Source organism: Cyprinus carpio, unplaced genomic scaffold (assembly GCF_018340385.1).
Source record: "Cyprinus carpio isolate SPL01 unplaced genomic scaffold, ASM1834038v1 S000006585, whole genome shotgun sequence".
NCBI lineage: Eukaryota > Metazoa > Chordata > Actinopteri > Cypriniformes > Cyprinidae > Cyprinus > Cyprinus carpio.
The window spans coordinates 188,560-202,252 of record NW_024879238.1 but is presented as its reverse complement, the minus strand read 5'-3'; the positions used below and the strand labels follow the sequence as shown (position 1 = coordinate 202,252).

At 37.1% G+C, this 13,693-nt stretch overlaps 1 long non-coding RNA gene across 1 annotated transcript; it reads left to right on the top strand.

The window, feature by feature from the left end:
- The first annotated feature begins 9,900 nt into the window (after positions 1–9,900).
- On the top strand, positions 9,901–10,474 carry LOC122144081. The gene is made up of 3 exons (XR_006159517.1): positions 9,901–10,007; positions 10,168–10,233; positions 10,341–10,474. It is a non-coding gene; the product is annotated as an uncharacterized LOC122144081 (long non-coding RNA).
- The last annotated feature ends 3,219 nt before the right edge of the window (positions 10,475–13,693 follow it).

The following is a 13,693-nucleotide window of genomic DNA, read 5'->3' as shown; positions in this document are numbered from 1 at the left end:
ACTGTTTAAATGTAGGTGTATAGAAAGTACAAATATGCATAGAAATTATATATGTGTGTGTGTGTGTGTGTGTGTGTGTGTGTGTGTGTGTGTGTGTTTGTGTGTGTTTTTTTTTTGTGTTTGTGCGTTTGTATGAGTCTTGATTTTCGATTTTTAGATTTTTTGATTTTTTGAAAGCTGAATAAATAAGCTTTCCATTGATGCATTGTTTTTTACTTAATATACTAATGGTTTTTGGCATAAAAGAAAACTTGATAATTTTGACCCATATAATGTTTTTTGCCTATTGCTAAAAATATACCCCAGCGACTTAAGATTGATGCATTTAATGTATATATGTATATATATATATATATATATATATATATATATATATATATATATATAAGTACTATATATATATATATATATATATTAGGGCTGTCAAATGATTAATCACGATTAATCACATCCAAAATAAAAGTTTTGTTTACATAATGTATGTATGTGTACAGGGTATATTTATTATGTATGTATAAATACACACACATAAATTATATATTTAGAAAATATTTACATGTATATACATTTATATTCTTATATTTTATATTATATATAAATATATTTAATATATAAACATAACATATTCTTCTTAAATATATACATGCATGTGTGTGTATTTATATATACATAATAAATATACACAGTATACACACATATATTATGTAAACAAAACTTTTATTTTGGATGTGATTAATCGTGATTAATCATTTGACAGCCCTAATATATATATATATATATATATATATATATATATATATATATATATATATATATATATATATATGTGTGTGTGTGTGTGTGTGTGTGTGTGTCAGGGGTATTTGTAGAGGTTTTAATGCAGTAAATTCTCAGTGATTTTTTTCTCAAAGTCAGCATGTGCACCTCAAGTTCTTTTATTAACAATAAACAAAAATTTATTAACAATATATAACAGAGACAAATAGAAAGTTCATTACTCAAGGGAAACCTTGCATTCAATTATTTTTCAAACATGTAATATTTAATAAATGGTTAATAAACCTGTGCAGCAATAAACATCTGGCAAATTAATATTTTGTTTAATGGATATGTTTATATCTGCAATATACATTAAAAGAACTGAACTCTGAAATTTAGCAGTACAGTATAGTGGCCCAAAAAATATTCTGGAATTTTATATTACATTTTATTGGTATGTTTATATATTATGTTAGATCTTGTTTCAAAAAAAGACTATTAGAATTTTCACATGACCATCAAGTTAAATTTTCTTTTCACTTTAAATTATACAGCAATGACCATCAAGTTACATATTTTCTTTAAACAAATTTCATTGGTTCTAACTCCCTATAAATCATCATAACAGGAAGAACCTACGCTCCTAAAACAGATTCAGAACACAATAAATTTTTGGGATCACGACCCGTCTTCAACGCCGCTCCCATCTCGGTTGCCCTTTTAGGCGGCGAATCAGTGATCCACCAATGACTCCACCGACGACACTGTTTTTGAACTCCGTCAAAACTGAGATAAATGTTAGTGTGACTGGCACGTTTTTGACTCCGTCAAAACTGAGATAAATGTATATAAATTTTTATTTAATTCTAAATAGGACATTTATTACTTCATCACTGTTTGTTTGAGGATATTTGCTTGCCTCATGTTAATGATTATAATACTGCTATTATTCATGTTTTAAGGTGTTTGCATTAAGTTTTCTTTCTCTATATAGCCATGATTTCTAGAGCTGTTAGATAGTATTTATTGTCAACGAGGTGCTAGGTGTTTTTCGTCTTTAGTCTCTTAGTACAGTGGTTCCCAATCCTAGTCCTGGAGAACCCCCAACACTGCACGCTTTTGGTGTCTCTCTTATCTGACACACACATTTGTCTTGGCCACTTGAGAGCATTGTGCGCGTGACAGGAAGTAAGTCCAGATCTTAAAAACGGCAAAGCACAGTGCCCTTAATGCACACTAAATCCACACTCCGGAGCGGGATTCAAGGCTTAGTGTATCCCATCATGCATAATGTTGTGGAAATAAATCGCGATTGCGAGAGGTCACGGAAACCTTTCCAATGTAAGTTAAATATTAATAATAATTAGATATTACATATAATTTGGTAGTAAAACAAAGTGCTACACATTTTATTGATGCAAAGATTAGTTTATTTATTTTGTACAACATTTGGAACTGCTTTTTATCACTTGATTAGAAGCAACACAAATTAAAATTGTTATGTTATAGGGACTGCTGAACAGACATTTAGAAGTTGTTTTTTAAATGCAAAGTATTTAAAATTAAAATAAAGCTATGTAAACACATGCATTTTTACAATACTATAAGTGTGTCCCATCAGGTAATGAAAAGTTCGACACACTTGAACACTTGGGCCAAATACAGGAAATACGTCAGAAGTTGACAAGTAGTCAGGTGCTAAGACTGCAAGTGTGGGTATTTGGACAAGGCTTTGAGGTCTTGGAGTCTTCACTAATGAGCTGCATCAGGAGTGTTTGAATAGGGAGACATCTAAAATGTGCAGTTTTGGGGGTTTTCCAGGACCAGGATTGGGAACCACTGTACTTTGTACATTGTCACATTAACCATAGATTGTCCCTTTTACATTCCATGCGTTCTTTAAAGGTATTAATTTATGTAGCCTACTTATCAGCAAGTTTAAGAACAAATGCTTATGAATGGCCTGAATACAAAAAAAAATGTGTACCATGTGTATTACCTCAATGAATTATTAATATAAACATGGCCTTTACCACTTTTATAGGAGTCACGATGTAAAGAAACCAAATCAGTTTGAACATCAAGGTAAACACTAAACATCAAGATTGGAGTGTTTGAGATATACAAATACACTAAGCAATACAGTAAGCATATATGGATGTAACCATGGCCTGACTAACCATTGGGCTTGAGTGGGCTGCAGCCCATGGCCCCCGCATTATAGGGGGTCCCGCCTTTGCCCATTTACGTTTATTTCATTTGTTCGTCAGAATTCTGAAATTATTATCTGGATTTCCACTGCGCACACAAGATCTTAACAGGCCAGCAGGGGCTACAACTTAAGTCGTGCATACACTGTGTGATTTTCGTCCTATTTTGTCATGTTTGAAATTTGGTCGCCCCTCGTGAGGGTATCACACAGTTGAAGCATGACTGCCCTAAACTCAGTGCTTTTTGCCCTCACTGCGCCTGCACGGAAATAGAACTATTTAATCTTTAATAGGCTACAGCAAGAGAGAAAATGAAAAGAGGGAGGTCTTTTGATAAAATAATGTTATCATCACAGGAAATGTGAACCATTGTCCATCATTTTGCAATTAGTGATAAAGACAAACACATCACAAAATTATAAATATTTAAGTTTTAAAACCATGAAGGTGATGCCACACAAACAATGTGCAAACTGCATGAGCGTTATGCCCGTGAAGAAGTTTTAAACTCAGTCAATTCATTAAGCTTCAGAAAGTGAAAGTAAAAACTGACCGAGCTGTCGGTATCTGACGCTTAATGGCACATATTCTTAGAGGAGATGAGAGACTTTGGATATTGCCTTAAAATAAGTTTTATATTTTCATTGATGACTGATTATTCCAGTGTTCGGACATAGGCTACTTTAGACATAATTTTAATTATAGGCCTATTCATTGTGTAAAAGCTATATCTAAATGTTTTAAATCATTTTCAATGAGGAGTATGCAGCATCTTTGTTTGGATCATGATTAAAATGCAGTGGTTGCCTGCCTCTAATTTTAAATGGAAAGAGAATAGACAAAGCCTTATTTTGCTTATATGAAGATATTTCTTTTATTTGTGTTATTTACTTGATTTGGGGCTTGTCTTAAAATTTCTATTTAATTTATTTACATTATATTTAAGTTTTGTAATTTAGTAGACACTTTTATTACATTTACATTTAGTCATTTTGCAGAGGCTTTAATCCAAAGCAACTTACAATTGGCGGATACATAAAGCTCTTCTTAAAGAGGTAAACAGACACAGGAAGTGCTTGTAATACCAAATTTTAGACATTGTTCAAATAAGTACAAGCTAGAAAAAGAAGGAACAAAAAAAGGGAAAGGTTTCTTTTCTTTTTTTAAAAAATGAAGCCAAGTAGATTCGAAAGAGATTAGTTTTCAGCTGTCGCTTGAAAATTGCCAGGGATTCAGCATTCTGGATAGATTCAAGATTTTTATTCGTCACATACTTACCAGTCACCCCCCATTTTCGGCATGGAGACACAAATGACATACCCAAAATAAAAAGGTTTCTGCTCATGATTCTTTCTGACTAGATAAATAATCAACATATGTTCACAAAGCTGACACTTCAAAGTTTACTGTTCAAGAATCAGAATTACTCAGACTGTTATTATAATAAAGATATATAAGCTCAAACATAAGAAAAACATATTTTTTAAATGTATTAAAAAAATTGTTGATGTAGGATATGACTTTAGAAACAATACAGCTAAAGCCACAAGTCTATTAATGCTCCATTTGAAATGTCATAATAAAATCTGTAAAATTGTGAATTTTATGAAATATTTTCTAAGGCCATGTCATGTGTGTTTTTAGAGAAGGCTAATAAAATTGATTTATGGCCATTGTCATCTCCTGTAAAGTCTCATGTAAACACTCCTGTGTGCTTTCTCTTTAAGTTTGGCTCTGAACGATCCCCCATTCATGATTCTATTGTTCTCACGAAACGAGCCTTTCACACATCGGCCAGGTATGAGACATTATCCACATTAGTCTTTTATCATTATTCTTTTGTTTTTATTCCGCCATTATTAGCCATTGTTGTGGTATTTCAAGGTTTACCAAGCCACCTCGCTTCATTCCCAGCTATACTTTTACCCCTCTATTATTAAAAGCCTTACTATAAAAATACAACAAAACATTTTCTTACGACCTTACGTGAAATATTATATAAAAATGCATTATGAAGAGTACTACACCTGCTATGTTGCTGCATTAGAGCTAACGTTAGCATCAAGCTACATCATACAATTTAAGAAATTATTAGTACACTTTTACTCAAAACTCACTTTAAACCCTGATTTTGCGATCACATGTGGAATTTGGTCGTTTACTGTTGTAAAAATATCCTATTTGTAGCCTTTTACATTGCTGCACAAGTTAGCATTTCAGATGTGTATTTTTCAATATTGTTATACACATGCCCCAAATCTCAAGAAAATCACATACCAGCCATTTACTATCGTAATCGTGTGTTTATTATTTGGATATTTCGTGGGTACAGAGGTTTTACTGTGTTGTTGTGGTCAGATGTCATAACGGGATTTTATAGGAAGCATGTGGGTTGTTTTTTTTGTGTTGTTTTGTGGTTAAGGGTTGTTTCTTTAGGTTTTTACTAGTCTTGGACCTAAACAGTTTCGAAATAGTTTCTCAATTTGTTGGGTGAAGTCATAGGCTTCTTGGGAGGGATGACAAAGAGCACCTGCCTTGAATTCTTTTAAGTTTACTAAGATGCTGTTATCTCCAGCAGGATTGTCATCAGTTTACTGTGTTGCAGTTTTGCATTTTCCACAGATGCTGGCAAATTTGTGGACATTGTAGCCTGCAAGATGGAAGAGAATACATTTCTCTGTTTTTGTGAAGTCAGGTGCTGTTCTGTTCTCCACCATCAGCTGTTCCACTCTGACTGATGGAGTGACATTTTGTTTCACTGCGTCCAGGAAGTCTGCCAAAAAGCTACTGTCATCTTCCTGGTAGCTCCCAGACCTGATGGTGGTGAGGAACTGCCCTACTGATATGATTCTCAGTGCATGATGGAATTCCACTGGAGTTGGTATGGGATTTTTAGACCTCACACAGCTGAATGTATTTTTAAGGCAGTCTTGTGTGAACCTTGAAGTTAACACAAACCTGTGTCCTCGTGTCAGCATCCCTTCCTGTATGCCCAAAACTGATTTGGTTCCCATTATCACCCGTTTTTGAACAGGCTTCCAAACTCCCTTATGATCAATCTTCATCCCATGTAATAGATGGATGATATCCTGTAGGAAGATTATGGCCTTTTCATACTCCTCTATCTTGACCCTGCTCAGTGCTGTAATTAAATGGCGAGATGACATAAGATCAAACCAATGATCCACTTGCTCCAGGAACCACGCTGTAGTCAGGTAGGAGAGAGGGCGGTTTTCTTGCTGCACCATATACTTCAGTCCAGCACTTGTTGCCTTACTAAATACATTTAGAGCAGGACCAACCTTCATTTTTTCAAAGTGGCTTGGCTCGATGGCTGCAGCTGATAGATGGGGAGCTAATTTAATGCCATCCCTTCATGAAAGGAAACCTCGTTGGAAGGTAGGTCCTCTTTGTTAACCACATTCTCTGGAATTGTTAACACCTGTCCACGGACAAGGGCACTTTTTAGATTTTTCACCAGATGTGGGACATGAAATGGAGATGCCTATCCGGTGTTCTTGGATGTGGCACAGATGTTTTGGTGTGGTCGACCCCAAAGGATTTCCACATGGCCTGGTTAGGGCTACCCATATCTGTGGTGACAGCAAGCACATGTAGCCCTATGGATGCTAACCTCTGTATTAATTCTGTAATTTTTGGCTTGTATTCTGCTCCATTGGTAGAATTTCCACTGTAATGATATGGCACTACTTGTTTCCACCGAGTTGTGTTTCCAGCCAACATAAACACACAAGCATGTGTTGCTACTCCTGTGTGACCTGGCAAAGTGACATCACCATAGAGTTTGTCTGTGAGCATGTGCAGCTCCACACTTGGAGTGATTGCCATTTCATCCAAGGACAGCACACACTCCCTTTCAAGATCTGCCAGCCCATCTACCTTCAGTTTAAAAAAAAATCAAATACCTCTGTCAATACACCAGGCTCAAATTTGATACATTCCATCCTTCTTTGCAGGGTTCTGATCGCTGGCAAGGGAATCTGCAATTCCTGTAGGGTCTTGTAACCAGTTGGACCAGCTGCAAAGCAAATTTTTTAATGCCTTCTTAATTGTTTCATTGCTCCATTTCATACCTTTTGTGGTTCGTTTTCCTAATGCCATAATTTGGTTTTTTGACAAAAATATCTTTAAAATGTTGTCCCTAATTTTAATTGTTTTTTCGAGAGCTGCATTTTCATTTTTGATTTTTCTTAGTGCTGCCTTTGCATTTTTTTTTTTTATATTTTTTCTTGTCTCTTTAATTTTTTTAACAGACCCAGGTAACTGGCTGATGGTTCACTGGAATGCTGACTTGCTGACTGACTTGCTGCTGGCTGACTGGGTAGTGTCACCTGTCCCTGTCTCTAGCCATGTCCTCTATTTCTTCACTGTCACTTTCCCTTCTCTGAGTGTCCTCGTTCCCACTTTTTTCCTCAACCTTTGAAACTGATAGAGGCAGAATACATGGTATTGCTAATTTTAAATATTGAAAATGTCACCACTTCAAAATTAGAAATATTACTTCAACTAGTACGAGTTTGTACTTATTATATGTGTATCACCTGTAAAACTATAGCTGTGATCAGCAGCGATTTGCTGTATGTTTACAGGTCAAGGGGTGCATCGTGGAACAGGGGCCCTCCTCTTTTTGACCACAGGATGATGCACAAAGATTGTGGGAATAGCATCTGGTCTCAGCCTACTCTTGAATTTTTTGGTCATGACAAATTGGTTTGCCTCGAAATGTGCCTGCAGAGTATTTGAGTTTAGTTTCCACACACAACTTTTTTTTGTTTTGTCTACCCACATGCGGTACATATCACGGTGGTTAAATGCACAGTTATAGGTAACACTGATGACTCCCTGCAATGTCTCACCATGAGTCTCAGCTCCCTGGGTTTTGCAAGGCTTTGCTTGTTCCTTATTTCTAGTAAATATTTTTGCAAATAAATTCAAGTATAATTACCTCACAATTTTTTTTTTTGTAATTTATTTATATTTAGATTGCTCCTGCTGACTTGAGCCAACCATTTTTTTCTCCTCTCCATGTCAGCGGGGAAGCCATACATCCGCACACCTTTCTCTGACCGAGTGGAGCGTCTCCATGCAGCACAGCAAACCATGGTGAACACTGTGCAAGGACAACATGAAAGAAAGGACACATACAAAATGCTTGGCATGCTATTAAATTTATTAGAAATGTATTCATGAATTGCTGTAAATAGTTAATTGCATTTATTTGAATAAAAAAACAATGAAAAAGTAATCTTGTAATATATAATTACAATTTAAAATAACTGTTTTCTATTTTAAATGTAATTTACTCCTGTGATGCCAAGCTGAATTTTCAGCATCATTACTTTTGAATGGCAGTGTTATATACGAGTATGCTTAAGTTGTTTTAAACCTGGATATATTGTGTATATAAATAAGTATTGTAAGAATTATACATTGGATATATAATATCTATAATACATAATTCTATTACTATATGTAATTGTAAGAATTGTAAACAATAAGCTTCATTTTACATTTACTTAACATGCTAATTACTGCTGCTAATAGTTAATTGACCCATAGTGCGGTGCGAGCTGAAAATCACCTGTCACCAGTCTGTCTCTGTACTTTCTGAAAGTCATCAATATGACATTAGTTAAAATGAGATCAGTGAAAAAAAGAACAATATGTAACATAAAAAGGCAACAGCAACCAGTGTTTATGCAACTTACAGTAGCCTGAAAGTTAAGTTTTTAAAATAACGGTAATTGAACACTAATCCTCAAAATTTACATCATTTGATATTTTAAAAACAACATCGCTGTAACTACATTCTCATGCTACATACATATGTCGGTGTGTTGTATAAATATATAAAATAAATGCATTTATTGACTCCTTATTACCAGATCAGTTTGAATGGCCGCCAACTGAGCGGCAACCTCCCGCTCTCTCTCGTGAAGCCAACAAGGAAGTGACTAAAACTGTAATTCATCGACTGGCCGCTTGAGGCTGGCTGCAAAAGGGAGTCAATCCCATAGACTCCTCATGTTAAAATGCCCAACTTTACAGCAGAAAAACACACTTACAGCCTGGTGCAAAAAATGATTTTGGTCTGTAAAGCTATTTTTGCCCTTCATGATAACTGTGAGGGGGTGAATTTTTTTATAACTCATCCATTTAAATTATATTAAGACTTAAAGTTCTGCATAATTAAGGGTGTGGCCACTTGAGTGACAGGTGGATTGCCACTGCTGAGAATGCCATTGAACTAGGTGGGCGTGGCTTCAGCAACCAGCTCCCACCTTTTTGCCCATTTTCGATTATCCGGGAGAGTCGCGTGGTGACGCGCTGCCAAGATGGCGACGGCCTGCTCTGCACACTTTAAGCTTCAAAACCGCTCTTCAGGAGTCTATGGGTGACGTCATGGACACTTCGTCCATGTTTTTTTACAGTCTATGCCGCCAGCGCACTTCCTGGAACTATCTGAAGTCTACATGAATCACGTGACAACCAAACATTTCGAACTTCCGTTGTCGCAACTCTCTCTCTATATGGCTCTGGTCTGAGTCACAGCCACAAGCACGGAGCACTGCACTGCACACACAGCGCTGAGAGAGGCTATTTATCATCAGATCGCGTAAATCAGTGGGAAATGAATAGAAATGATGATTCACAAATCGAAAGCCTGGCAGGAGATAACAGAAAAAATAAATTCAAGAAATCTTGCTGTCAAGCGGACAGTAGAAGTTATGCAAAAGTATGAAAACATAGTGGTGAGTTCAAGAAAAGAAATAGCAAACAATAAAAAAGAATCTTGAAAGACCGGTGAGTAACGTTCATGCTCGTGCCTGATAAATTGTATCAAAAAGGTATTGCGCTTGGTATGGAACTATGTTATTGTTTTGTTGTGTAAAGGAGGAGGGCCACTGCCACAAGACCTATCCGACACAGCAAAATTGGTACAAGATATATTAGGGAAGGATTCTCCTACTCTATTCCAGGCGTTCCAGGCATTCCTCAAAGCAGTTCGGGAAGCAGGTAAAATAATGCAAATGAGCGCTACAACCTAAATTACATATACATACATATGTATAAACTGCATTTTTTGCGTGCAGTTTGTAAAACATCTTTTGTTTTCGTAAGTGGTTATAATAATAATAATAATAATAATAATAATAATAATAATAATACTTTTCAGTCTACCTACTCATAACTGGGAAGATGTTCGAGTGACAAGCCCCACTTCCAGCAATGCAGCCCCAAGGTAGTGACATCTAGGTTATTAGATTTTATATATATATATAACATAACTGTTCGTTCAATACTACAGTAACTGTGAGGTAACTAACTGGTTATTTGTTTTGTTTTCAGATGTTCGTTTGAGGAAAGAGGATTGGAAACCACCAAGGCTACATCAGGGCTGGCTGAACTTCAACGAGAAGTTCTTTTGCTGCAGAAGAGAAAAGCAGAGTTGGAGATTTCTAAAATAGAAATGGAAAAGGAAAACTTGAATATGCAGAATATAGTTCTGCAATACAAAATTAACAAACTTGCTCGAGATGGATTAATAACTTTACAACCAGTAGGGGAAAAGTAACACAAACTTTGATCTGTTGATAGGGTGTTTATTATTTAAATGATTTGTAATATACAAATATTTAATAACTATATAACAATACTATACTATAATAATACCTAATGTGATTTGCTTACTGTAAATGTTTTATGGCTGTTTTATGTATATATTAGAGTCCTGAGTAAAGAATAAAGTATATAGAATAAAGTTTTGATTTTACTTATTTTTAATTATAAATGCACTGCTTTATACAGTATCTAAACACTATTATAGCCTACAGTTTAACATTCTAGCTCACATTAGGAATAAAAATTTTGCACAAGCACATCTCGGATAGCATCTCCCTCTGTTGTCACGTCCTCCATGATATGATTTGGCTGCACTACGCCTTCAGGTTCAGTGTAGTCATCCATGAGCACACCTAAGTCTTTGGATATGTTAAAGAGGACGACGCATGCAATGACTCTCCCTGCTCTTGCAGGTTCTAGACGTAGCTCCCCGTGAAGCTGCCCAATCGTTCTTTCAATGATTACTCTAGCTTTTGTTAGAGCAGTGTTGTATCTTTCCTGCAATAGGAAAAATATTCAGTTTTACTTTTGCTAATTGTATGCTTATTTATCCATAAACAACTTAACTGAAGTAAATAAATTTTTCCTGTGCATCTCCTACTGGATTCCTGAAAGGTGTCATCAGCCATGAACGACAGGGATAACCACTGTCCCCCAAAAGTAAGCCCCTGTGTGATCCATTCTCAAAACTGTGATAAATGGAATGGAAGTTTTTGTGGTTAACAAATTGATCTTCATATGGTGAGGGGCTTGAATTCGGACGTGTGTTCCATCTATTACTCCGCAAATGCAGTGCTGGAATTGCGTAACTTCGCCGGGTTTGGTGCTCAATTTCATGTTCAAGTATCGCGGTGAGACGAAGGATTGACTGGCGGTCAAACCGATACTCTCTCAATAACTGCGTAGCATTCATCGTCTCCAAGGGATTATTACGATCATTAAAAACACGCCTTGGTATTTCCTCCTATTCAATTAACACTAAATCAGCCATCGTATTTTGAGTTTAAGTTGACTTAAGGGAGCTGTTTTGGTCCCTTAAATTTATTAAGGTGAAATGGTCACTAAGGACTTTGTAGCAACGCTTAAGGGAACACTTAGATAATTAAGGGGAAAAACCTAATAACAGCCTTAAGTTCCTTAAGGAAACCCTTAGGGTTTTTTCTTGCAAACCAAGTTTCACTAAGGGTACCCTTAACCTTATATCTAAGGGATTTCTTAGCTTAAGGAGTTTCATGCAACCGGCACTGATCTTTCTGATGTTGTGCAATGTAAACCTGCAAGATCGAGCAGTCTTTGCATTGTGGTCTTGAAATTCAGCTGGTCATCAATGGTTACACCAAAATTTCTGACCAAAGTTGATAGGGAAATTATATTAGAGCCTAGCTGGATGGAGAAATCATACTGTAGAGTTGGAGTGGCAGGGAAGACAAGAAGCTCAGTCTTTGCCAGGTTGAGCTGTAAGTGATATTCTTTCATTCATGATGAGATGTCTGCCAGGCAGCCATCCATGCAGCTACCGTTGGATCATCTGGTTGAAATGAAAGATAGAGCTGTGTGTCATCACACATATCCAAAGTGACTTACAAATTAGTACAATAGAAGCAATCAAAACCAACAAAAGAGCAATAATATGTAAGTGCTATATTAGTATATTATTATAGTGTTATATTTCAATTTCACAAAGAAACGGTCACAACTGGTCAGGGAGGCAAACAGGCAGATTCAAACAAGCAGGTGAATTTATTAAGGCAACTGAGGAGAAGCTTCCCACAGAGGAGAATCAAAAGATGGTTTCGTTGGAGACGACCTCGAATGGAGGAGGGGGTACCTCGTGCTCTGTGGAGGGAGGGAGAAGAAGATTAATGAATGGTTTTAAAAGGGAGACGTAGACGGTGGGTGAGAAGTCCAGTACTGGTCAGGCATGTACAACTTGTAGGAGACTTCGTCGATGCCCCGTGCTATTGGAAAAGGACCTATGTACCGGAGACTCAGCTTCCTGCTAACACTCTGCACTCAAGAATTTTTCCGGACTTCCAGGCGATGGTGGGTTCATGTTTGGAGAGCCAGGGCATCCCAGGACGATGTCCACGACAGCTTCCTCCAGCACCAGTAGCGAGACCCGTTCAGTTTGGAAGCACCAAATACGTAGACCAACCTCTGGCGTGTGGTGCCACACCAGCCCCTTGCCCAGCGGCTTTCCCTGGACAGTGGTGTCATTTTTGCAGCGGGGAATTTTTAATCTAGCAAGGCTGCAGGAGAAGATGTAATTTCCCGATGCTCCAGAGTCCACAAAGATTTTGACTGGAAAGGATTGACTTTGATACATTAGAAGTGCATGTATATGAGGCATGCAAGATACATTGGGAGTGATTTGAATAGTACTCACCACTGGGAATGGTGGACGAACACGGCAGGTGCGGAGCTGGTGCTCATTGGATCCACAGTAGAGACAGAGGCCAAGGGTGAGTCGACGGGACCATTCCATGGAGGAAAAGTGGTAATCATCCGTGATCATGGGCTCTGGTGCTGAAGGTGAAAGGCTGGGTGAGGCAGCTGCAGCAGGTATGGATTCCATATGGCAAGCCGTTAAGTGTTGAGAGATGCGAGTTGCCTTTTGGAGGAAGCTTTCAAGCCCCACGGTATACTCGTAGATGGACATCTGTTGACGTAAGATGGGGTTCAGTCCTCAGTGGAAGGCCAAGAGCAGAGCACCCTCGTTCCAGCCACTGCTGGCGGCAAGGGTGCAGAAGCGAAGCTTGTACTCGTGGATTGATAAATCCACTTGCCGCAGTTGGAAAAGCTCATCATGCACTGTGATCTCCGTTGTCGACTGGCCGAATACCCCCTGGAATTGTTGTCATTTAATTAATTTAACCATACATTTCTGCCATACGTACATCAATTTGACAGTCACTACTGACAAGCTACTACTAAATATATTGTAGAAACTTAATTTTCTGTAAAGCTGCTTTGCAACAATTTGTATTCTGAAAAGCACTGTACAAATAAACTTGAATTGAATTAAAAAAAAAACTTGAATAACATCTTTGCGGTTCATGGATGATTGTGATCACAATGCC